The following is a 23,679-nucleotide window of genomic DNA, read 5'->3' as shown; positions in this document are numbered from 1 at the left end:
GAATATCTATTGACCACCTCGTGTGAGCCAGTCATGCCTGCCCACCACTCCATAACACCTGTCACACACACACAAATGTCTTCAGAGACTGAGCTTTGCAGGGTATCGGTGAGGGGCTAGGCTCGTCTCTGGGTGTGAGGACCAGGCTGTATGGGAGACCGTGCGTGGAACTGACCCAGCGGAAGCAAACCTTACGGGCTGTGGAGACTGTGAAGCCCACAGCAATTTGGGGTGATCTGATCTAAGGGTGTACGAGCACCTACCTGGTGCCTCCCTCGCCCTCCCACCACTATCTGTCTAACCTTGTTGGTGACGGTGCAGGGACCCAGCTCATGCGTGTCCCTGCCTAGTGCCTAGTACAAGTTTTGGTCACAGCTGAGGGGTCAGAAAGAACTTTTTGAAGGGACAACCAGGACATATTTCATCACGATGCACTTTTCGCCAGAGGGGACTTTAGAACTAGCCCCCTCATTCTTTAGACAAAGCAGGACGTTCTGAGAGCAAGAAGGCAGACAGCAGGCGCTTGCCTTGTGGTAGTGGGGAATATTACCACTGTAGAGTGTATTCTTCCAGGACGACCTCCACAGATTATCGTTACACAAATATTACAGAAGGAAGAAAGAAACATGAAGAGGGCGCCTAGTGTATGCATTGTATCTTTGATTCCTGCTGGATTTTTAAAAAGCATCACTGAAGGAAACCCTGCGGTGGCCGCGCCCTGGGGGCTGCTCTGTGTGACAGCCTGGGCAGAGCGCAGGCCACCCGACCCGGCTTCCCCTCTGCCGGTGTCCAGGCCCCTTCCGGCTGGGAGAGGGCGGGGGCCACGGGGGGTGGGGGGGAGGCCCTGTCCGAGGGTCTGTGCAGGTCTCTGCCGCATCCCCTCCCCCATACAACACTGGAGAATGAGCAGGACACGCAGGGCTGGGTGAGCGCCCCTGGACCTTTCCTCCCGGGAAGCTGGAGCTGCACGGGAGGACTCGGTGCTGCAGGAAACCCCTCAGCCGGGCAGGACATGCAGGGCACCCAGCTCACCCAAGTGCCACACAAAACCCCAACGAAAGACAAACCAGCAAACGGCAGTGTCACAGGCATGTGATCACTGGAGTCTGCTTTTCTGGGGGCCGGGAGTCCAGCGGTGTCATACCATGGTGAGCACTTCCCCTGTGCCGCCTCAGACGATGGGATTCACCTCACAGCGATGACAGTGAACTTCCAGATGAAGTTCAAATGTGCAACACACTTCAAACAAGCTCGTGAGGTGGGACGCATCCTCCTCGAATCGACAGGGCAAAGTGGCGTGGGACAGGTCTGGTGGCAGGAGGGGTCTCCAGGCCAGATGAGGCTCCTTTCAGGGCCACCTCCAGGACTCAGGAGTGGCACAGATGCATTGATTACGTTAAAAATGCCAACTCTTTGTGAAATTGCTTAGGTAATTAGCAAATATGGATTATACTTCTAATTCCTTCTTCAAATTCTGATTTTGGACCTCGAACATAAAATAAATCGAGGCATTCGTAACAGATGGAGTTTAGCTACTATGGGAGTTAGCATTTCCTGGGGTGGAGGTGGGGGGGGGGAAACAGACAAAAGTTGCACTAGAAAGTGAAATTGGATTTTTAAAAATCAGTGAAGTAACTAAGCTATTAAAATGGAAAATAAGTCTGATGTCATTCTGAGAAATAAAAGGGTTGAGTCACCTGCCGAGCCACTTAATTAAGCACAGGAAGTAAGGAGAGAGCTTGAGTGATTTTCCTGTTAATGTCAGTGTTTCAGAATGAGTGAGGCTTCAGGCCCAGAGTAGTCCTTCTAATCAGAGAGCTAAATCAGTTCTTTTGCCCTCAGGACATCTTAATACATTTTGAAGTTGATGAAGAGCAAAAAGAAATGTATTAAAAATTATCCCAATTGCACCCAGACAGGCAGGAAAAAAAGTGAGCTTTCTACTCCAGGTCCCTGGGGCAGGGTTCAATGAAGGCCCAGCAGACAGAGGACGCTTCGGGGCAGGGGGCACTGCAGGTGAGGGTGGGCAAGGCGGTCCCCTTCCCAAGGTCGAGGGAGGTGTGCACAAGCTTTCCCAGGGTCCTTGGGGACTGTAGTAGATTTTACTTCCAGCCTGAGAGGGGTGGCAACCAGGTTTGGGTTTTAACAGAAGTGATGTGGCATGACATGGGGCCCACAAGGAACTCTGAAGAACAACTCCCTTTCTCCTTTTGAGCCCGAGTGTGGGAGGTTCTTCCGGGCCTGCTGGCTGCCCCTCCTGCTTCCACCAAGCTGGGCTTTGCCGCTGGGTGCCCAGGGGCACTGTGCTGGGCCGTCTCCCCCCAGAGCAGCTTGGGAACGCCCCTGTCCCAACTCAGGGAAGCCTGGGGACTACTGAGGTGGTGTGGGGGGCATTTGAACCTGGGTCCTCTGAGCCACAAGTGAAGAAGCCCCTGAAGTCACCGCCAAATGCTGAGGTACAGTAGATGTGATAACAAGAACCAGGGTCTCTCTCAAGAGACCCAGAGCTCAATCCATGGTCCCCACTCCGCCCACTTATTTCTCAAAGACAGGCCTGCCTGCTTCCTTTCGGCTGCTAGGATTAGCGTAGTTCACAGCTAGGTTTTTTGATATTGGTTTGTTTATTATTACCATTATTATTTAATCTTGCTAGTAGTGCAAACATTTGGAAACTTTAATCCCCGTATCTGACCTGGTTGGGGTTCAGTTGGTTAGAGACTGGCTTGTTCAGAAGGGCTGAGCACCAAGACAGAGTGTAGCCCCAGCTCCGTGCCTGCAAAGACGAGGGTCTTGGACATGCCAGGAGCGGCCTCTTTTACCAGAGGTGTGGAATTCACTTCGCCTGGTCAAGAGGGGAGTCTGTTCTCAACAAGCTGAGCTACCTTAATTAGTGGTTAAAACCCCAAGCTGGCCGCAACCAGACCACTGCAGGTCTTAGGCAGTGCCCTCAACCTGAGGACAGACCAGCACGTCCCGATGTTAACCGGGGAGTTAAACACGGTGCCCGGCTCCGTCCGGACATCAGCCGAGAGCAGGGGGATTTCCCCACATGATGTTTCTCTATTCCCTCATCTTGAAATCAACAGTGTGGCACTGGGTCTCACTTAACTTTCTTAACTTTCTAAGAGTTTCTCTCTCTCCCCATCCTATTCCAAAAGGGACTGCTCAGCAAACACACAGCAAGTAGACATTTGGTGTTAGCATTTGTTAACCAGTGAACCAGTGGAGAACCAGGTGAGCTAACCCTCACCGTCTTTTGAGGCTTGTCCCGAAGGCTGTAGCTGCCACACACGTTTCTTTGTTTCTTTAATTTCAACAGAGCTCTGGGTCGCAGTGCGGGAGCTTTGGGGACGACAGGATGTAATTCAGGTATCATGGGCAGGGTGGAGTGTGACAGTTAAGTGTATCCTCAGAAATACTGATCATTCTTACTTGAAAATCCTTTCCAATTAGCAAGGCCGCAGGGGTGAGGTGTGGGGGAAGGGGGTGGCAGCACAGCGTCTGAGGGGCCAGAGGGTGTGATGCGTGCAGTCCAGCACTGCAGGTCCACAGCCCCGAGCTGCTGTCTCAGCCACGTGATCTGGGTTGGGCTCCTCCCCTTTCTGAGCCTCAGTTTTCTCATCTGTTAGACAGGACCAGTCACTGAACCTTCTCTGAAGCTGGCTTGTTCCAGGGTCAGCATCTGTGCAGAACTCTTATTAGCAGCTACTGTATCAGCGTTTGTGTTCTAATGCAAGCTCCTGTTTCAGGTCACGGATTGAACAGGCAGGAGAGGGAATGTCAAGTGAACTTTAAGAGTTGCTGGGAACTTTTGGTGTGGCCTAATTTCTGCATGATTTCAAATATGGAGAGAAAGAGAACATCGGGATAAGAAGGAAAACGCGAGTCGTGGGGACCATGTAAATGTTGTCTGCAAACTGGGGCTCGTGCCACCCTAGACAACAAGCCTGATGGCCTGACCCTGATCCAGAGGGTGGCAGGGGCACCTTCTGCCCTGGTGGGGGGCATCCACCATCGGGCACTGTGGGCCATGCCTTCCACGGGTGCACAAACTCTCCTCCCAGTGACAGCCCTGTGGAGCTGCCCTCCTGCTGGATGTGAGCATGCTGGGCTGTGACCTGGCCTTGAATTCCAGCCACCTCTACAGAGGTAAAACCTAGCTTTGACATGGAGTCAAAGTTCAAGGTTACTGTCAGTCAGCCATTGCAGGAGTCAATGGGAAGGGACCGAGTAAGACTCAGCTGTAAATGGTGTCCCCTGTCCCTGGGACAGCAATGCCCAGCCCTCAATTCCTAATTCCCAGGAAGGCCTGTCCCCTGTCCTACATCCTCACTTGTCCCCACTCATGTCCTCTTTGCTGGTTCCTCTGACTAAGGGGCCTGGGTCCAAGTCCTGGCCCTGCTACCACAGCCACTCTGCGGAGGGGAGTGCTGTGCTCACTTTCTCATACTGAACAGGCCTGTCCAGGGACTGGCATGTGTCCGAGGGTGACAGGCCTGGCCACAGAGTCGGTTGTCTCCTTTCTTTCTCTCTCGATCGCTGCCTGGCCTAACCCCTCCTCTGGGATTCTCCCTCTGTGACTGGCCTCAGCCCTGTTCCTGCGGCCCTGCTGTGGGTACGTGCGCCCGACCCTGACCTGCCCCCACACCCCCAGCCCCTCCTGGAATGCCTCTTCTGCCAGCTGGGCCCCCTTGCTTTCCTTCCTTCCTTTGACCTGGCACAGGCACTCATATGCAGGATCCTGGGACAAGGAACAGGTTGTGTTTGTCAAGAGAGAGTCATTTTATGTCCTGATCAGCTACATGAGGAGAAGGGAGCGACTTCACCAGGCTTCCACAGTCTCTGCCCAGGGGAGTCCTTCTGGATTTACCCTGGGAAAGCAACGCCCCTCCACCACTGAGCCTCAGCCAGAAGGACCTGCGGCTGCCGCCGCCAAGGCTGTGAGAGTAGGCAGCGAGCGGGTTGTCATCTTTTTGTGGGAAAGCAGAGGGAGCGTGGGCTGTTCTGCCAAAGTTAAAAACCCATGAATTTTCCATCAGGCACCAGCTACTCCAGATGCACAAACACACCCGAAGATTCCTAGAGAGGCGATATTTATAGAGCCTTGTATGAGTCCTGACCCTTGTTCTCAGTCCAGTGGGATCTCATATTTCTTCAGGAAGGGCATGATTTAATGTAATATATGACTGCGGGTTGGTTGTCCATCATTCATGCTGCTTCCTGTTGACCCCTTAGTGTCCTTCTGGGGGTGGCTTCTCCGTCTGTGTTCTGGGCAGGTGGGGATAAGTCTCCAGAGCCACCCCCCACCATGGGAGTCTAGGGAGCAAAATCCTTTCTCTCCTTGGCCTGGGCCCTCACAGAGGGGCAAGTGACCTACCCTGGCTTGGAGTGTGACATCTACAGTGAATGAAGCAGGAACAGAGACTCAGCAGGTCCCGGTGGGACCTGGGGCAGACAGCCTCTGCCATTAGAGAGGGTTGTGCTTTGTGTTTCCCAGCCCTCCGGAGCAGCCCAGCCCCCCTCCCCAATTCCCTGAGCCCCTCGTCACCGCCCACTGTATTCTGTCTGAGCTAGCTGAGTCTCTTTCTTGCAATGACAGAGTACCAGCGGATCGTGCCCGGGATGCTGCCAAGCTGACAGGGAGCGGCCGTCGAGCTGCTGTGGGGTCCGTGGTGGGAGCCTGGCTGTCCATTCTGTCAAGGAGCCAGCCGGGAAGCTGGCCTGCAGGCACGCCAGATGGAGAGGAGAGTCATTGCCAATGCGTGAAACTAGTGTGTGTGCATGTTTGTGTGTGTAGGAGTTTTTCTTTCTTACCAGTACATTAATGGAACGCAGTTTCCTTTGTTGCCATTCCTCTAAAAGAGGGACTATTTTGTGCCTAGGGGATGTGCCCTACTTGAGCGCCGTCTGATGCTCAAGGAACAGCGTGGCCTGCGGCTCCGGATCGGCCAGAAGGGCAGTGGCAGATTCCAGGGCTGCTCCATTTTGCCTGAGGAGTGTGCCAAGTCACCACACCTGCTGGCACTGAGGACAGGTCCCCACAGAACCAAGGGCTCACGCAGACCCAGTCACACTAATTCCAGGGGCACCTCCATGTCTGGGACAAGGCCATCCCATCTGCAATGCTGACACTTGTACTGGTGTGGAATGAAGCTCTAGGGACAAAGGCAGTGGTTCATCCCACCATGGTCTCTATGACTCGTATGATGGTATGTATAATCTACACATTTCTCTACATCTTTCTTTTTAAAAAAAAGTTTGCTACTCAGTGGCATTAAGTACATTCACAGTGTTGTGAAATCAGCACCTTATTTCGAAAACTGTCTCTTCACTTCAAACAGAAAGCCCGTCCCTGTTAAACACTAACCCTCACTTCTGTCCCCAGCCCTGGGTAACCAGCATTCTGCTTTTTGTCCCCATGAAATTTCCTTTTTCGGGGACCTCATCTAAGTGGCATCAGTCAACTTTGTCCTTTGGCATCTGGCTCATTCCAATAAGCACAATGTTTTCGAGCTTCATCTCTGTTGTAGCATGTGTCAGCGCTTTACTCCTTTAAAAGGCAGAATAATTTCCCGTCGTATAGATTCCTACATTCTGTTTATTTTGTCATCTGCTGATGGACACTTGAATTGCTTCCATCTTTTAGCCATTGTGAATAATGCTGCAGTGAACACTGATGTCCAACCACCTATTTGAGTGTTCAGTTCTTTCGGGTGCGCCCCTAGGGGTGGGATCGCTGAGCCATATGGGAACTCTGTGTTCGGCTTTTCAAGGAGATGCTCAGTTCTCTTCCACAGCAGCTGCACCGTGTTACATCCCCACCAGCCCTGGTCACATGGCACTTCACCACGTCTTTTCCAACGCTTGTTATTTTCCACTTTGTAATGATGTTATTGCCATCCCAGTGGGTTCAAAGTGGCTCATCATTGTGGTTTTGATTTGCATGTCCCCAATAACTAGTGACTTTGAACATCTTTTTTGTTTGTTGGCTAGCTGTGTGTCTTCTTTAGAGAAATGTCTATTTAAATCCTTTGCACATTTTTAAAATCGAGTTGCTCGTCTTTCTGTCGTTAAGTTGTAAGTAGTAGTTTATGTATTCTGGATATCAGATAAAAATATGCAAATATTTTCTGTCATACCATAGATTTTTTTTAACTTTCTTGATAAAATCCTTTGGTGCTAAAGTTTTTAATTTTGATGTCCAACTTATCTATTTTTTCTTTTGTTGCTTATGCCTTTGATGTCAAATTTAAGAATCCATTGTCAAATATGAGGTCATGAAGTTTTAGGCCTGTTTCCTTCTAAGAGTTACATGGTTGTAGCTTATTAGAATGTTGTTGTTTTTTTGAATTCTCCCCCAAAGATATGTTTATTGATTCCAAGAAAGAGGAAGGGAAAAGGAGAGAGCGAGAGAAACATTGACCAGTTTCTTCCTGTGTGTGCCCTGATAGGCGGTAGAACCCACAGCCTTTTTGTGTAGAGAACGGTGCTCCAGTCAGCTGAGCCACCTGGTCTGGGCTGGTTTTAGCTTTTATATTACGGTCATTTATCCATTTTGAGTTAATTTTGTATGTGGTTTGAGGTAGAGGTTCAATGTCACTCTTTTGCATGTGGTTTTCCAGTTGTCCCAGCACCATTTGTAGAAGAGACTGTCTGTCCCCCCTGAATGGACTTAGCACCCTTGTCGAAATCAGTTGGCCACAGATGTACAAGATTATTTCCAGACTCTCGTTTCTCCCCCTTTGATCCTCATGTCTGTTCTTACACAGTGTCACAGTGTTCGGATTACTGTAGGTGGATAGTAAGTTTTAAAATAGAGAAGTGTAAGTTCTGTGACTTTGCTTTTGTTTTTCAAGATGGTTTTGGGTGTTTGGGGCCCCTTGAGCTTCACATGAATTTGAGAATAGGCTTTTTCATTTCTGTATTGTATTGAATCTGTAGATTGCTTTGGGTAGAATTGACATCTTAGCAATATTAAATATTCCTACTGGTGAACACAGGATGTCTTTCCTTTCATTTAGGTCTTCTTTAATTTCCTTCAGTAATTCCTAAACTTTCTTGAACCTATTTGTGTCTGTGACTTACATAATATCTTAGGATAATGAGGCCCATATGTTTCCTTTACCTACTATACAAATTAGTGTTAAAGCCAATGGAAGATACTATCTTTCTCCTCTTTTGCAAGCCCCCTTAATTTCAGTATTTTCAGTTTTGGTAAGCAAACCCCGGTGTGAGCTACTGACAGCCTTCATGATTTCCTTGATATTATAGGTATGCTCTCTCAACCACCGTCTTCACAGATGAAGATTTCTCATTCTTTTTGGTGTTTCCTCACACAGGGTTTTATCAGTTGTCAATTCTATTCTCCCAATTCTGTTATGTTTCTGATCCAATAAGCAAACTTTGATCCAAACAAATTTTGTACTGCTCAACCTGTTTCAACCTGTGTGTGAGGGAGACCCAAATGTTCGATGTATGGAAAAAGAGACCCAGAATCCTTTATTCTATGAGCCACATTCAAAACTGGAACACTGACCACATCTCTGAACCCATGGCCTTGACCGCTGGGAGTCATAGTGAGGAGCCACAGAGTGAGCGAGGCAACGCAAGGAAGGGGAGAGGATTTCCAGCAGAGACAGTATTGGGGGAGACAGGAGAGACCCCCTAGGGATGGCTTACACTCACAGTTAACTAAATGTCATCATCAGAAAACAGAGTTGAGTCTTCATGAAAGGGCTTTAGGAGTAGTCTGAAACTTCTAAAAATTAATGCTAAGTTTTAGATGAATTAGGAAATGCACATATCCTAATGTGGATTTTATGGGGAAAGAAATCCATGACTTTCATTAAATTATCAAAAGTAGGGGCTGAGCTCTGGCCAGATGGCTCTGTAGGTAAGAGCAACATCTCGTATGCCAAAAGTTTGGGGTTTGATCTCAGGGCACATACCTAGATTGCAGGTTCCGTCCCTAGTCGGGGCGCATGAGAGATCGATCAGTTTCCCTCTCACATCAATGTTTTTCTGTCTGTCTGTCTGCCCCCCCTTTCTTTCTTTAAAATCAATAAACATATCCTCGAGTGAGGATTATAAAAAAAAAGTAGGGTTGATCAGAGGGCTCACTTTACACTTGCAGCCTAAAATCTCCCTGTGGACATGGGGGATTCTTATGTGCATGTGAGTCACAGGCTCTTGGCCTAGATTCAGGTTGCCATCAGCACCCTAAAGTTGTGTATTGTTTATTGGCTCTATCTTCATGCACTTTTTTGAAATGGTGAGTTGCTTTCATTGGATTCTCAGAGGTCACGACCCCAATCACCGAACACTTACCTTCTATACAACACACACAGTTGGGCCTGCACCACAGTGGCCGATTAACATGCCAATGAGCATATGTTAAAATCATTGCCTATTTATTCATCTACAAATCAACAGCAATGCTGGCATGCTCTTTTCTGTGGCATGTCAGAAAAGGTGTGTGTGTGTGTGTCTCTTAATGGGCCTGTTTCTTGGCAATATTAGGAATTTTATGAAATATTAAAAATTTTACAAAAGCAGTTCATGTTATTTTTCTGATCTTTTAATTGCATATGAGCAAATAAACTATTTATTCTGAAAAATAAAATAAAATAAAATAAAATAAAATAAAATAAAATAAAATAAAATAAAATAAAATAAAATAAAATAAAATAAAGAACTATAAGCCAAGCTCCCCCAGTGAGAAGAGCCTGGAGGTAACTGTGGAAAGAGAGAGACGGTGCAAAGGAGGCACAGGGACAAGAGGTTTCATGCCAGAAAACAGGGCTGGGTCCCATCCCTGGGCTGCTGATGGACAGGGAGAGAATTCAGAATTCGAGACCAGGACAGAAGAAAAATAATTCAACAAGGGACCTTCAGATTTGGCTGTCAAAGCTCAGTGTAAAGGCTCCCTTCTAGCAGGCCTCACCTGAACCCCAGTCTTCGCGACACTCAGCCATCCCGAGCCTCTTCTGGGGGCTGACAGAGTGCCAGCCTCCCCTTCTTGGGCCCCCTTGGACCAGGATCGCACTAGGCCAGTTTCGCACCCAGGCCCACAGCATCTGTCTTGAGCGGCTGTGCCTAGCTCCCCAGCCCTCCCCAAAGGCCAAGGACTTTTCCTTCTCAGAGGGTGACCCTTGGAAGACTGGTGCCACATCAGTCACATCAGCATGGTGATCATGCTGACCCTTTCTGTGTGTTTTCGAATGATGAGCTATACCAATGGTCTTCCTCTCCTAACTGGTTACCACAATACACAGGCAGAGTTCTCTGGGAGTTGGGATCACTGACCTTCCAGAAGCTCCAATTCCTGCTGCTCCAGCTCTGCTGTACAATGGGCCTGGGTGGCGGGCTCCCCAGCACTCACCCCACATGCTGTTTCCAAAGCAGGGGGGCAGGACTGTTGGGAGCAAGGGTGTGGGAAGACCTGAGAGGGTTAGTTTCCTGGCTGAGGCTTCCCTTTTTGCACAGTTTCAAGTAAGTCGGCACTTGTGGCAGAAGAAACTACAGTGGGCGGGAGCAGATCGGACCTGAGCAGGGTGCCACTCAGCACCCACACAGGGGAGCATCTTCTGTGGGCTGAAGAGGCCCCTGGACAGTGCACTGGCCCTCACTGAAGGCCCGAGAGTCCTGCTTTTTCCAGAACAGCCTTGACCTCGACTTCAGCCTGCCCAAGGAAACAACAGTTTCCATTTTGACTGATTTATTTGGAGAGTAGGACAGTTGACACCTGACCAGCAGCATACCACTGAAACCATACAAAGCATCTCATCATATTTTCTTATGGACAAGTTGCCCTTTTGTTTTTTTTGGGTTTTTTTTTTTTCTGATCTTCCATGATGGCATCTGTTGGCTGCTGAGTCACACTGCCAGCCACGCTCAGCCCACCCTGCAGGAGAGCTCCTCAGCCACTTGCAGCCTGCGGTTCCCCTGTGACTCAGTAGAATTGGGACATCTCTGAGCAGATGTGACGGAGGTGACGTAGCCGCTGAAAGGCATGTGCCGAGGGGGAGGTTTGAATCTTTGAGGAGAACTCACACCCAGGTTTATCCTGAAGCAGCTGAGTCATGGCTGCTTCAGGACAACACTCAACCGGAGATACAAACAGCAAACCCCAAGCCTGGGGCACTTGGGTGAGAATTCCAAATTTTGTATAAATGTTATTCCCAGCAGACCTAGATCATTTTTCCTTGTTGAAGACTTGTGATTTTCTATAAAACCTTATGAATCAAAATGTAAAAAGATTAATTTCTTACTCAGCCTAAAATAATAAACAGTGGTTCATACATTCAAAAATTTAAGTCAACTTCCAAAATTACAGCTTGTTGTAAATTCGGTACAGAAGTGAGGAGGGTACTGGAGAACAGGGAAGGCCAGGTGAGAGATTTCACAACACACTCAAACCGTGATCAAGGTATCGATTCTTTTAATGTCTACAAGGGCCTTGACACAGTATGTATGGTTTGGGGTAGAGCCGGTCTGCCCTCAGACCTCCCGGATGGGTGGGAGCTTCATTAGGGGCACGGCCCCCTCCTCCCGATGATACATCCCAGTCCTCCCTCTCCCAGTCACCAACTTAACCCTTTGGTTTGCTATTTCTCTCCCCTCCTTCCCCAGTTCTGGTGGGTCCGTTTAGGGGGTCAAGGGACGTCCAATAGCCAGAGTAACCCACAGCTTCTACCAGTCTCCTAGAGTCTTCACAGACCCCTTCACAGGGGGCTTCCCTCGCCGCCAACGTGGCAACTTAGTTCAGACCATTCTGAGACCTCAGGGTCAGGGAAGCCAGTTTCTGAGGCTTCCCATTGGACAGGTTTCCACAACCCCTCTTTATTGATAAGTTTTTCTTTTGGGGGGCTCATGAGATGGCTCTAACCAGAGAGCAGAACAAAGAACTCCCAGTCACAGTCTTGACCTTCACCCTCTTCCTGACCTCCATCTCATTTGCCTCCTGTCCTCTCTGTCCTCTCAGCTTTTCGTTTCTTTCCACCTCCCCTCCCCCTCCTCTCCTTCCCCTTCCTCTCACCCTCTCTCTCTCTTCCCTTCTCCCCTACCCACCCCCAGCTCTTCTTTCTCTCCTCCTCCCCTCCCCTCCCCCCTCCTTCCCTTCTTGGCTCCCTCCTCTCCCCTCTCTTTCTCCTTCCATTCCTCTTTCCCTCCCCACCCTTCTCTTCTCTTCCGCTCCTTCTCTCCTTCTTCCTGTGAGACATCACTTTTGTAGCTGTGAACCTTGGGGATTAAGAATATAAGAAGGTCTCCTGGTGGCTAACTGGGCCAGGAAAAAGAAAATGCAGAGCCTAGCAGCACTAAACACCCTGCCTCCAAAGGAACTGCCTGCCTGCACTGAGTTTCTGCCATCTGAGTCGGCCCTTATAGAGGAGTTCCTGAGTCCTGTTTTAACCAATAGGACTAAGGCTTTCCCCATCCAATCGGAGCTGGACAACTCCGCCCACTCAAAGCAGTTCTATTCTGACCAATCAGGGACCAGGGTGGGGAATTTTGTCTACATAAGTCAGGTCTCCACTGGCATGGGCAGTGTACTTTCCAGTGAGCACTACAGGTTGCCTTTCCCTGTGTACAGTCGAGACCCTAAGTCTCTCCAGTGTGGAAGCTGCACAGACTGCAGGGCAGAGCGGAGTGGAGCAGACCTTCTTGGAAGGGACCATTGCCAGCAGAACTGCCTAGCTGAAGAGGGGCCTGGCCCTGGGGCAGCCTCATGATGCCAGAGTCATTCCACAGCAGTGCTGTTTTCACAGCCATGCTGTGTTATTTGTTTTGGAGCTGTTTGTACTAAATAAAGTTTCCTTCTTCACCATCCCCCAAATTGGGGATTCCTGTTGGCATTTGAATTGGTGGCAGCGACCATTGGTTGACACAGCTTTGACACAGATAAGACCCAGAGCCTACAGAGGCCCAAGACCTCAGTCCTTAAACCTCACCAGCTTCCCAGACTCCTTCCTTTCTCTCAGGGGCCCAGGGCTGCTTTCTTCGCTTTGGTGAAATGTTGACCTCTTATTCTGACCTTTACAATCCCCCCTCTACCTGGCCCAGGCCAGGAGCAAGCCCTATTTTCTTGGTACTGCCTTGGGCTGTTGTCCCTAAAGACTGATGTAGGCTCCCTCACTGAGACAAAAAATACAAATGGTGAAATGACAGGTACGTGGAGTGTCAGCGCCCCTGGCCTCCACTTCGAGTCTGGGGGCACCTTCCCAGCTCCCTCCCTCACACAGAGGACAGCCTCCGATCACCTCACAGCACCTTCTTCCTGGGCCCGGACCAGCATGGTGTCCTGGCCTGGCCTTCTTCCCAGAGCACTGATGGAATTTCTGAGGCCCTGCAGACCTGGTGGCCTCCTTCCCAACGCACAGATGTTCCCCTGGGGTGTTCTGTCACATAAATTCTTTCCGGAATTGTTGCCAGGGGGAAAAAAACATTTCCCTGAAGAATTGGTATATTTTCTCTCAGTGACAATAGGAACTGCTGCCGCCTCTCTGTCTTCCATTCTTGCCAGGAAGCTCAGAGGCACACTAGTGCCCGTTACTGACGCAGTCACTAGCTCCCTTGTCTGTTCCCTTCCTACTGCCATTTGCCTGGTTTTGCTCTAAGTGTCTCCATGTGGTCAAAGTGAGCCCAGGGCAAGAGGGCAAGCTGGGTGACTGTGGTGGCTGTCCAGGGGGCTGCATCTACACCCTGCCCTTCCCCTCCTCGCTCACCTCTTTTCTGGAGGCTCTTCCAGCATTCACACTGCCTGCAGGCCCCTCTACAGATTTGGTTTGGGGTCCTGCACTCCCCAGGATCTGGCTTTGGGATCATGGCACCATCCAGAGCAATCCTTGGTTCCCTGGCCCCTGAAATGGGAGCTTTCCAAAGAAAGAGAAAGTATTTTCCTAGAAACGGATACCTGCAGATGGTCCCCACCAGTGCACCAAACTTGTACCCTCCTCTGCCAGCTCCCATGTCCCATCCCATCACAGGGAGAAGTGAGGACGAGGAGATTCAGTGGTTGTTGAATCCAGGTCCGTGAGCACAGCCACCCTGCAGGAGGTTCCATCCCATCAGAATGGGTCTGCACTCCAGCAGGTCAAGGTGCAGTTAGCAATGGATGCCGACAATTTCCTGTCACCAGGCCCAAGAACCTAGGGTTTGGAGGTCTCTCTGCAACCTCCTCCTGTCTTCCCAGACTTCTAAACAGAACAATAAACAAGAGAGAAACTTGCAGTGGGCAGTACACCGTGAGTGTGGCTGCCCTGCCTTTCCCCACACCCACTGCAGACCAAGGGCTCATGTCCTGGGGACAAAGGCTGCTCCCAGTAAGCTCCAATTATCTTACTCATTAGTTATGGTTGGAGACTAAAACCACCAGAGATTAAAATCACCCTATCTTTTCTCATTTGTATGCACACCCCAAGGAAGATAGAGGTGTAAACATCATTTTAAAGTCAGTGTGATGGAGGTGCGGAGGGATGGGTGGGTGGGCTGGAATGGGAGTAAAGGACAGAAAACTGTCCTTGAACAATGTTTAAAATAAAATTAAAAAATAATAAAATTATTATTATGAAAAAATAAATAAATAAAGTCAGTGTGAGTACAGCATTGGAGCCACTAACACAGCCAGAAGAGTGCTTCAAATGAAGTACAAAGTTGACAGCCTGAGTCTGTGGCCTTCATGAGCTCAGTTAAATATGAGAGGGAACAGACATCAAGGCATTTGACCTCCAGACATCACGTGTCTCACTGGCTTGTTAGGTAAGAGAATGAGTTGGGTAAAGAGTCTTCCTCTGATTCCAGACTTGGCATCAAAGACTGCATTGTCTGCAGCCCCAAGCCTCTGGTGCAGCACTGGTCCATTGGCCCACTGTCAGCTACACCAAAGGGCAGGCTAGGTGTCTGGCCACCAAATGCACCAGCGTCTGAACCGGCCTTTGAAATAAACATGGGTGTAGGGTCTGTGCACACACATTTGCGGAGCACTCTCTCTGCCCAGGCCCCCATGGGTGGCTGGAGAGATTTGAAAGGAGTAACAGGCCACCCAGCATGGATTCCCTGCCTTCTTTAACCCCACCCTCCCCCCCACCCCTGCCAAGGGAGAACTCCACAAACAGGATGGACTGAGAATTGGCTTGTGATCCATCTTGGATTGCCTGCCTTTGCAGGGACACTTCTGCCCCCAAATCAAGAACAGCATTTGGGAGGAGGCCTGCCTTTCCCGGACAGCTTCTGTCCTTACTCCTTTGGTCCCTGCCCCTGAATTTCCTTCCAATCCCTGCAGAGGCCAGGACTCGCTTGCTCTGGCCCTTTGCTAAAGCCGGGACTCACTTTGCTCCACTGTGGCCTGTGTGATAGTCAGGGTTCCCAGAGGAACAGAACCAACCGGACACGTATTGGAATATATGAGGTGATTTATTCTAGTAATTGTCTCACATGGTCATAGAGGCTGAGAAGTCCCATGAGCTGCTGCCTGCCTGCTGGAAACTCAGAAAAACCCATGGTGAAATTCAGCCCAAGTCCACAGCACTGAGAATCAAGAGGCATATGGTATAAAGTCCCCATTTGAGCTCAAAAAGCCCAGAACTAGGAGCTACATCTGAGAACGGAGAGGATGGATATCTTGGCTCAAGCAGAGAGTGGATTCGTCCTTCTTCTGCTTTTTTGTTCCAGTTGGTTGTCCACTGGGGGTCAGGTAGATGATGCTCACCTAGTCACTAATTCAAATCTAATCTCTTCTGGGAATACTCTGACAGACACACCCAGAAATAATGTTTTGCCAACATTCTGGGGGTTCTTTAGCCCAGTCAAATTGAAGCATAAAATGAACCACCATGGTCTGCCTGCTCCTTTATCCTGCTACCGCAGCCTGGGGGTCTTCTGTCCTCCCAGGGCTAGTTAGGGTCTCCTCTGAGCTCCCCCACCCCCACCACTGCATTACCACACGCACCTTATGGGTCTTCCCCCGGGCAGAGGCCGAGTTGGTCTGAGCCATTGATACATTCCTCATGCCCCTTACAGAGTCTGGCAATGGTGGACTCTCAGCGATTCTTAAAACTTGCGAAAAGCCTTGGTTTACACATGACTTTCATAAAGTCACAGAACAAACTATTAGCAGAAGAAGGTTGAGAGCTCCAACTCCTGGACAACTGTTCTCAAGTGGGAAGAAAATAAGTCTTCCATGAACTGGAGGTGGGACCTAGTTGACCATCATTTTCTGATCCTGGGACATCTCACAGAACCCTCTGGCAGGACCCCACCTGACAGGTGCGGAAATGCTGTTGTGCCTGGGCAAGCTTCACTGGGGGAGGGGATGTGACCAAGTGGGGACACGGGGGCATGGTGGCCAGGCCTCTTTGTGTTTGGTTTGCTGAACACACCAAGCCAGAACAGGACCCATGCAGCCTGGGCCAACTCCCAAGCTGCTAGGGAACAAGACCAATTTTCCAAGAGTGGGAGATCCCCTGACCCACATTTTGCAGGACAACCCTCCCATCTTAAAAAAAAACTCGAAAATAGGTAACTGACTTGGCACATTGCCAAAGGGTTGCAGGGGGGCGGTGGTCCTGGGCAGGCCTGACTGCCTACTCTGAGCAACCCAACACCTGGAAAGGGAAGGAGGCTGTGAGGACGGAATGGCAGCTGGGCGAGGCCTTAGTTGTCTCTTCCCTACCTGGGGCTGTTGTGAGGATTGAGTGAGACAACGCATGTCAGGGCCCTGGGGGGCGCTCAGCGCACTGCAGGTGTTCCAGAGGCTACTGCCCTTGGCGCCAGCTTTACTGGGAGAGGCCAGGAGCTGCTCTCCTACCTTCTTCAGTCTCTTTAAAAAACAAACCACGCTAAACCCTGGACGCAAAAGCAGAAACGGTGCTGATGAAGGCTAATCACAAGCTTGAAATTTCACTTCATTAAAGCGCAGCACATCATCCCAGAATAGCTTATGGTCTGCACAAATGAGTTTGTTTCCCACATCTGTGTCTTTTAAATACTTTAGGTTCCACCAAAGCCTTTATAGAAGGGCCCATGTGACCTACTAAGGACTGAGTGGCTGGAACTAAGTGGTGTGTGTCCCTCTGACACCTCCTACGGTGTCAGTATGGGGTGTGACAGGAGAAACTGCTCAGTTCATTCATCATCTATTCATTCATTCATTCATTCTACAGTCATCGACTGAACACCTGCCTTACACCAGGTATTGTTTCAGGTGCTGGGATACTGTGACATCGAGACAAAGACAGAGCTGGCTTGTTAGTGATGGGGCAGACAGCAGACAGAACCCATCAGAAACGCTGATGAAACTTAGGCAGAATGCAAGGCAGAGGGCGATTGTGTGTTGCTGGAGGTCTCTCTGGGGAGAGACTGCTGAAACCTGAGACGTTAGAGACACCTGGCCAAGAACTGCAGGTGGAAGGAGGGGCAAAGACAAGGCCCTGGGCAGGAGCTCTTCATTCTCTAACACGGGTCCCATTATTAACAAACCAGGCTGAAAGTTGCCAGCCTGAATGCAGCTCACTCCTCTCAGCTCTGCTGGTAGGTAGACCCTTCCTGCATCTATGAGCCTGGCCTTCTGGGGACCCTTCACTTCCCCCCTTTCCCCATCCCCATGCCTGTGGGTCCGGGAGCCCCCATCTGACATTGGCTGCTCTTCTCCCTGGAATTGGAGTGGTCTCTATTTCCCCATCTGTAAAATGGGGGTGATCCCTGCTTCACAGAAGTATTCAGAGATACATAGGAGACAAAGAGAGGAGGCACTGTGGAAAATGAGGAATCACCTAGCACAGCGCATGTGAAATTGTGTTGGCCCATAAACACCAAGTGGTCTCTATAATTGTGTTTTCATTGCTATTTCCTTTCAGACATGAGGGAACCTTAAAGCTTTCTCCGCTACCTTCTTTAAAACCCACTTGCATGCAACTCACACAGTTAGCGATTGAAGCAAATTGCTTTTTTGCTCTGTGAGCTATGGCTCTGCCTTTTAACAGTGATCCAATTTAAGCCAAAGAAATGGCTCTCTAACAGTGGACATTTCACCATCCACTGACAGGTCCCAGGGGAATGGTTTCCAGGGGAAGACTTCATGACTGTCAGAGCACCTCAGGCTGCCCATTCTACAGAGAGGCTGTCACCTCCCACCCCAGGGGCCAGGTGCTAATCAGAATTGTCACCTAGAGGCTGACACTGAAGGGGGTGACATTGGTCTGCTTTTAGCACCTCTCCCAGCCCCAACCAGAACTCCATTTATCAGGTTCTCCTTTCATGTTTCTATCTACCTAAGTGGTCCTTCTCCAAGGCTAGGGTTTCACTAAGGCCAGTAAGGTTTAGCTTGGGCAATAGACAGGCTCTACTTATAGGCAAGTACCAAGAGCTGTCTTTCCCTCTTTTCTCACCCAAGGAATTGGGAGAATGGCCCCTTACTTTTTCGGGTGGTCACCTACCCTTACCACTTGCAGTGCCTTAGTGATATGGGCACTGTTCTTAGCAATTATCTTGTTATTCACTGCTCATAGCTGCCCCACACAGTGGATACAATCATCAACCCTGCTTCATAGGTGTGGCAACTAAGGTCAGGAAATGTTAAGAGGTGCAAGTGGGACTCAAACCATGTACTTTCAGAGGCCAAGGCCCTTCCTCTTCCCTATACCCTCTGCAGGCTGGCACAAGGATGTGTGTTTTTCTGGGCTTGCCCTTCCACACAATTGTCTCTCTCCTCTGCCCATGCCAGATGGGGCTTGAACCATTTGCTTCATCAGGAGTTGCAGATAGCACCTACCTCTCCTCAGGAGGCTGTGAAACCTGGTTAATGGTAGGAAGCAAAGGGAGAGGGTGACAGCTAACTTTGGATCAATAGACCTTGCTCTGTCCTCAAAGCCCAGGTGTGGGTCATGGCCAGGTGTCTCTGCATCCTTCCTGCTCAACTTGCAAATCCTTTCCTTCCCTGGCCTCAGTGTCCTCCCTGCAACCAGGGGGCTATGCTGGGTATTCTTGAAGGCCCTCACCTACCCTTGTGTAACTCCAGCTACTACTCAGGAGGGAGCAACTGCATCTTGACCAGCTTCACAAAGAGGGCTTGTAAAAATGTCCAGCTGGTCATACCAATACTTCTCATACTACTGGTCAGTAACAGCTAGGACTGAAAAGCCCTAGGCCTCTCATAAGGGAGTAAATCCACCCTTCTGAGTTTAAGGACCCTTTCTTTCACCAGAGACACCTTCCAGATTAAAGCCCCTTTCTCATAAAAAAGGCCAGTACGATTTCAGCCAAGTTGCTCAACAGAGGCTCCATAGTGTCTTTGGCATCTCAGTAAACACTCTCTAGCTATTTCAGAGAGAGGGGAAGCCCCCACAGTGTTCTACACTCCTATATGTCGGGGAATCCAATCCTATATGTCGGGGAAATAAGTGTGGAATGAAAACACAGATCCCTCGTGAGCCGTATCCTGACAAAGGAAGGCTGACCGTGCCCTGCCTCCCTTGTCCCTCGATCATGGCACGCGGTGAACAGCTGGGACCACCAGTGAGAGGCCTGAGTCAGGGGAACACAACTCCTAGAGCTCAGTGAAGCTGGTGGCTGACAGGTGAGCAGGCCACTCTGCGGGAGGAAGGCTGGCCTGCCCTTGGAGAGATGCGACCAGGACACTCGGTGCAGGCTGTCTACCAGGAAGTCCTTTGTGAACCCACCTCCTTTCTATTTGTTTGTTTTTTGACTCAGAGTGAGAGGACATCTTGGTTTTTAATGCTTTTGAACATCCTATAATATACTCTTTGTGACACAATGGGGATTTTGTGGCTATTTTCAACTTTACAAACCCAAGTATGTTCTTTTAAGTAAACTGTTGAAGTAAAACACACAGAGAAAAGCGCACAAATGAGAAGCATGAGAACTTGACAGATTTTCACAAAAGGTCTGAAACTATGAAATCGCCAACCAGGCCATGAAACAGAACCTTGCCAGCTCCCCAGCAGCCCCTCACATCTCCTTCCAAATAACCTTCCCCAAAACTACATCTGGACTTCTGTCCTCGTTGGTGAGCTTGGTCTGTTCTTGAACTTCATGCAAATAGAACTGTCCAGTGTACCACTCGGTTGTCTGGCTCCTTTTGCTGAACAAGATTTTAGTTCTGTGTCACTGTGTGTTGTGTTAGATTGTCCAGTGTCACTGCTAATTACTCCACAATGTATTTATCCATTCCACCGTTGATAGAGATTTGGGTTGTTTCTGGTGTTCGGCTAAAGTAACTAGATTACTATGATCAGCTGTACACAGTCTTCAGCGTGCGCATTTATGTGTTCTAACTGGGTGTGGAGTTGCCGAGTCGGGACACGCAATGCTCAACTGTAGGAAATACTGCCAAACAATTCTCCGAGGTGACTGCGCTGATTCCCACATTCCCAGTCTGTGGATGGCAGTTGCGGTGGCCCCGAGTCCTCTCCAGCATGTGGTGTGATTAGTCCTTTCATTGCGGGCTACACGGTGGGCGTGTGGGCGTGTGGGCATGTGGGTGTGTCTCCCTGACTTCACTCTGCACCCCCCTCACATTCACTGGGGAATCGTGTCACCTCTGTTGTGAGGGGACTGGTCAAGTCCTTTGCTCATATTCCCTATAGGTTATTCATGATTTATGAAATTTTATGTATATCCTGGATGTCAGTCTTTTATTAGGTTTATGATTTGCAAATATTTTCTTCAACTGTGGCTTACCTTTTCAATTTTTTAATGGTATCTCTTGACTAACAGAAGTTTTTAGTTTTAATGAAGTCCAGTTTATTGATCTTTTCCTTTGGGCTTAGTGCTTTTTGTACTATATTTGAGAACATTTTTTCATGTCCAAGATCATGAAACTATTCTCTTATGCTATTGTTTAGAATTTTTGTTATTTTACCTTTCACATTTACATGTACTAGCTACCTGATTTGATTTTTGTGTCTGGTGTGAGGTGCGGTCAAGGTTTGTTTTTTAAATAGGAATATGCAGCTGACCCGGCAGAGCTCACAAGAGCCCGTCCATCCTGTCCTCGCTGCACAGCGGAGTACTTATCACACGCCAGGTAACTGAACATGAGGGGCCTCTTCTCTAGGCCTTTCTTTCCTGTTCCATCAATCAGTTTGTCTAGGCTTACAGAAATTTCACATGGTCTTGTTCACTATGGCTTCAGAATAAGTGCTGACAATTATTCTTATTCAACATTGTTTCAGTCCTTTAGTTTTCCAAATAAATTATAAAATAAAGCAAAATCTGTCCTAGTTGGGGTGGCTCAGTGGATTGAGTGCTGGCCTACAAACCAAAGGGTCGCTGGTTCAATTCCCAGTCAGGGCACATGCCTGGGTTGCAGGCCTGGTCCCCAGAGAGAGGCAACCACACACTGATGTTTCTCTCCTTCTCTTTCTCCCTCCCTTCCTCTCTCTAAAAATAAATAAATAAAATCTTTTAAAAATAAATAAATAAAAATAACACAAAATCCTACTGAAATTTGTATTGAAATTACACTGGTTCTATGGATTAATTTGGAGAGAATTTCTCTCAATAACACCCTTACAGTTTTCAATTAAATTTCATTGGATTTATTTCTCTGTATTTTTTTAAAGACCCTTTTGAAGGCAGGTAGAGGTTCACAGCAACACGGAGAGGAAGGAACAGAGGTTTCCCTTGTACTCCCTTGTCTGTCCCCCACACACAGCCTCCTCCGCCATCACCACCCCCCACCAAAGTGACACACTGGGTACAACCGATGGAGCTGCACTGACACATCGTAATCACCCAAAGTTCACGGCTACATTAAGGTTCACTCTTGGTGGTGTCCGTTCTGTATATAATGGCACGTGTCCACCACGACAGCACCATACAGAGTGTTTTCACGGCCCTGAAAATCTGTGCCCACTCATTCCCTACATTTTTCGATGCTATTATATATGGTATCATGTAAAATTTTTTATTTTTCAATTACTTGTCACTATTTAAAGCTATTAACTCTCTTAAGTTGATTAAGAACCTCTGCAGTGTGGTTAATGCCACTAATTTGTTATTCAAAGTCCTCATTCATAGTAGAGGATTTTTTCAGTCCATTTTCTCTGTTATGTAGCCTCAGTGATTCCTATTGTTCTTTCCTTAATTTCACTGATTCTGTCTTCTGTCATGTCCATTGTACTACTGGCTCATCCAGTGAGGTTGTCTTCTGCTATTGTATTTGTCAGTTGTGTATTTGCCATTTAATTCTTTTCTTGTAATCTCTATTTCTTTCCTAAGATTTTTCTAGTTTTTTCATTTGTTGCAGGAGAATTTGAATTGTTTTCTGATGCATTTTATGACAGCTGCTTTAAAGTCTTTTCCAGATACTTCCACCCCCTGATAGACATTGGTATCATGTCAGCTTATCTTTTCACATTTATTTTCCGGTTCTCGGTATGATGTGTATTTTTTTTAATTGTACCTGGACACCATCTTGGTTTTTATGTTAGGAGACTCTGGGTCCCATTCTAATTTTTATTTTTTAAGCAGGCTGTCACCCTGTTTAGGTTTAGCAAGCAGGCCCTGGTGCAGTTCAATGGGCTGTGGGTCCAATTTCATTTCAGATCCTTTGTCTACACTACTATTCCAGTCTCCAGGGGCTCTCACTTGTCTTTCTGGCTGATGCTCGAACGGCTGAAGGAAATTCCTTAGCTGGTCCTCCTGGTGCCCCTTGATGGAGGGAGAGCATCTCAGGTCTATGGAGACCAAGAGTGCCTCTTTGCAGGTGGGGCTGCTTGTTGTGGTGTAATCCCCTTTGTCGATGCCACCCAGTCACTCTGGGTGTTTGTCAGTGAGGGAGGAAAACCTCAAGCCCACCAGGAAGGGGCAGGGATGAATCTACTTTGGCTGTCTTCCAGTGCCAGACAGGGCAGCAGGAAGTGTCAGGCTTACATCACCTTCTCCTGACGGGTGTGGGGCAGAAGACGCCCCGCTGCTCTGCTGTTCCTCCAGTCCTAGGATCCCCGACCAGTGCTCTTTTCTCTTCCCTCTCTCAGAGTTTTCCTTTCGTTGCCTCTTGGATTATTTCCAGTTTATCATCGCATCTAGCCAGGAAGAGAGATGGGAGAAACATGTTTATGTGATCTTGTCTGGATCAGAAGTCATTCCAATAACTTTTGAATGAAAGAATTCATTGAATGGATCAATGATGAGTCCATCTCCAATACAATTCCTTGACTTAAATAAAGCCAGACTATAAAAAAAGTCAGTAAGTCACAGACTTGGAATTGATAAGATCTTAGACTCTAGTTCACCCTCCTTCACAAAGGAGACCCCTTTTCGTAGATGTAACCAACATAGGACAGGCTACTTCCTCCTGTGGGATCATGGGAACTGCCCAAACGGCTTCCTCATTGCACTCTGGGCAGGGATACTTAAAGAAACCTTTGTGGATCCATTGTACAGACCTAGGGAGAAAGAGGCGGCATTGCTTATTAACATTTCTGTAACTAGTGTATTTCAGGACAAAACATGAACAGCCAGTAAAGATGAATGCAAACTATGGATGAAAAAAAACACACATGGAGAAGAGAGGAAGCAGAAGACATGGGCTTTTTAAACATACATTTCACTCCCTCTCAACTCAGAAAAGGAGGCAGAGAGTTGCTGTCCAAAGCACGAACTATTAGGAAACAGCAACCGAGAAACTGCCCACTTGGCACCCACAAACCCAGTTGGCCC

The sequence above is a fragment of the Phyllostomus hastatus genome, unplaced genomic scaffold (genome assembly GCF_019186645.2).
Source record: "Phyllostomus hastatus isolate PE091 unplaced genomic scaffold, TTU_PhHast_1.1 phas_scaffold_78, whole genome shotgun sequence".
NCBI lineage: Eukaryota > Metazoa > Chordata > Mammalia > Chiroptera > Phyllostomidae > Phyllostomus > Phyllostomus hastatus.
The sequence above is the reverse complement of the archived record's forward strand: the minus strand, read 5'-3'. Positions refer to the sequence as shown.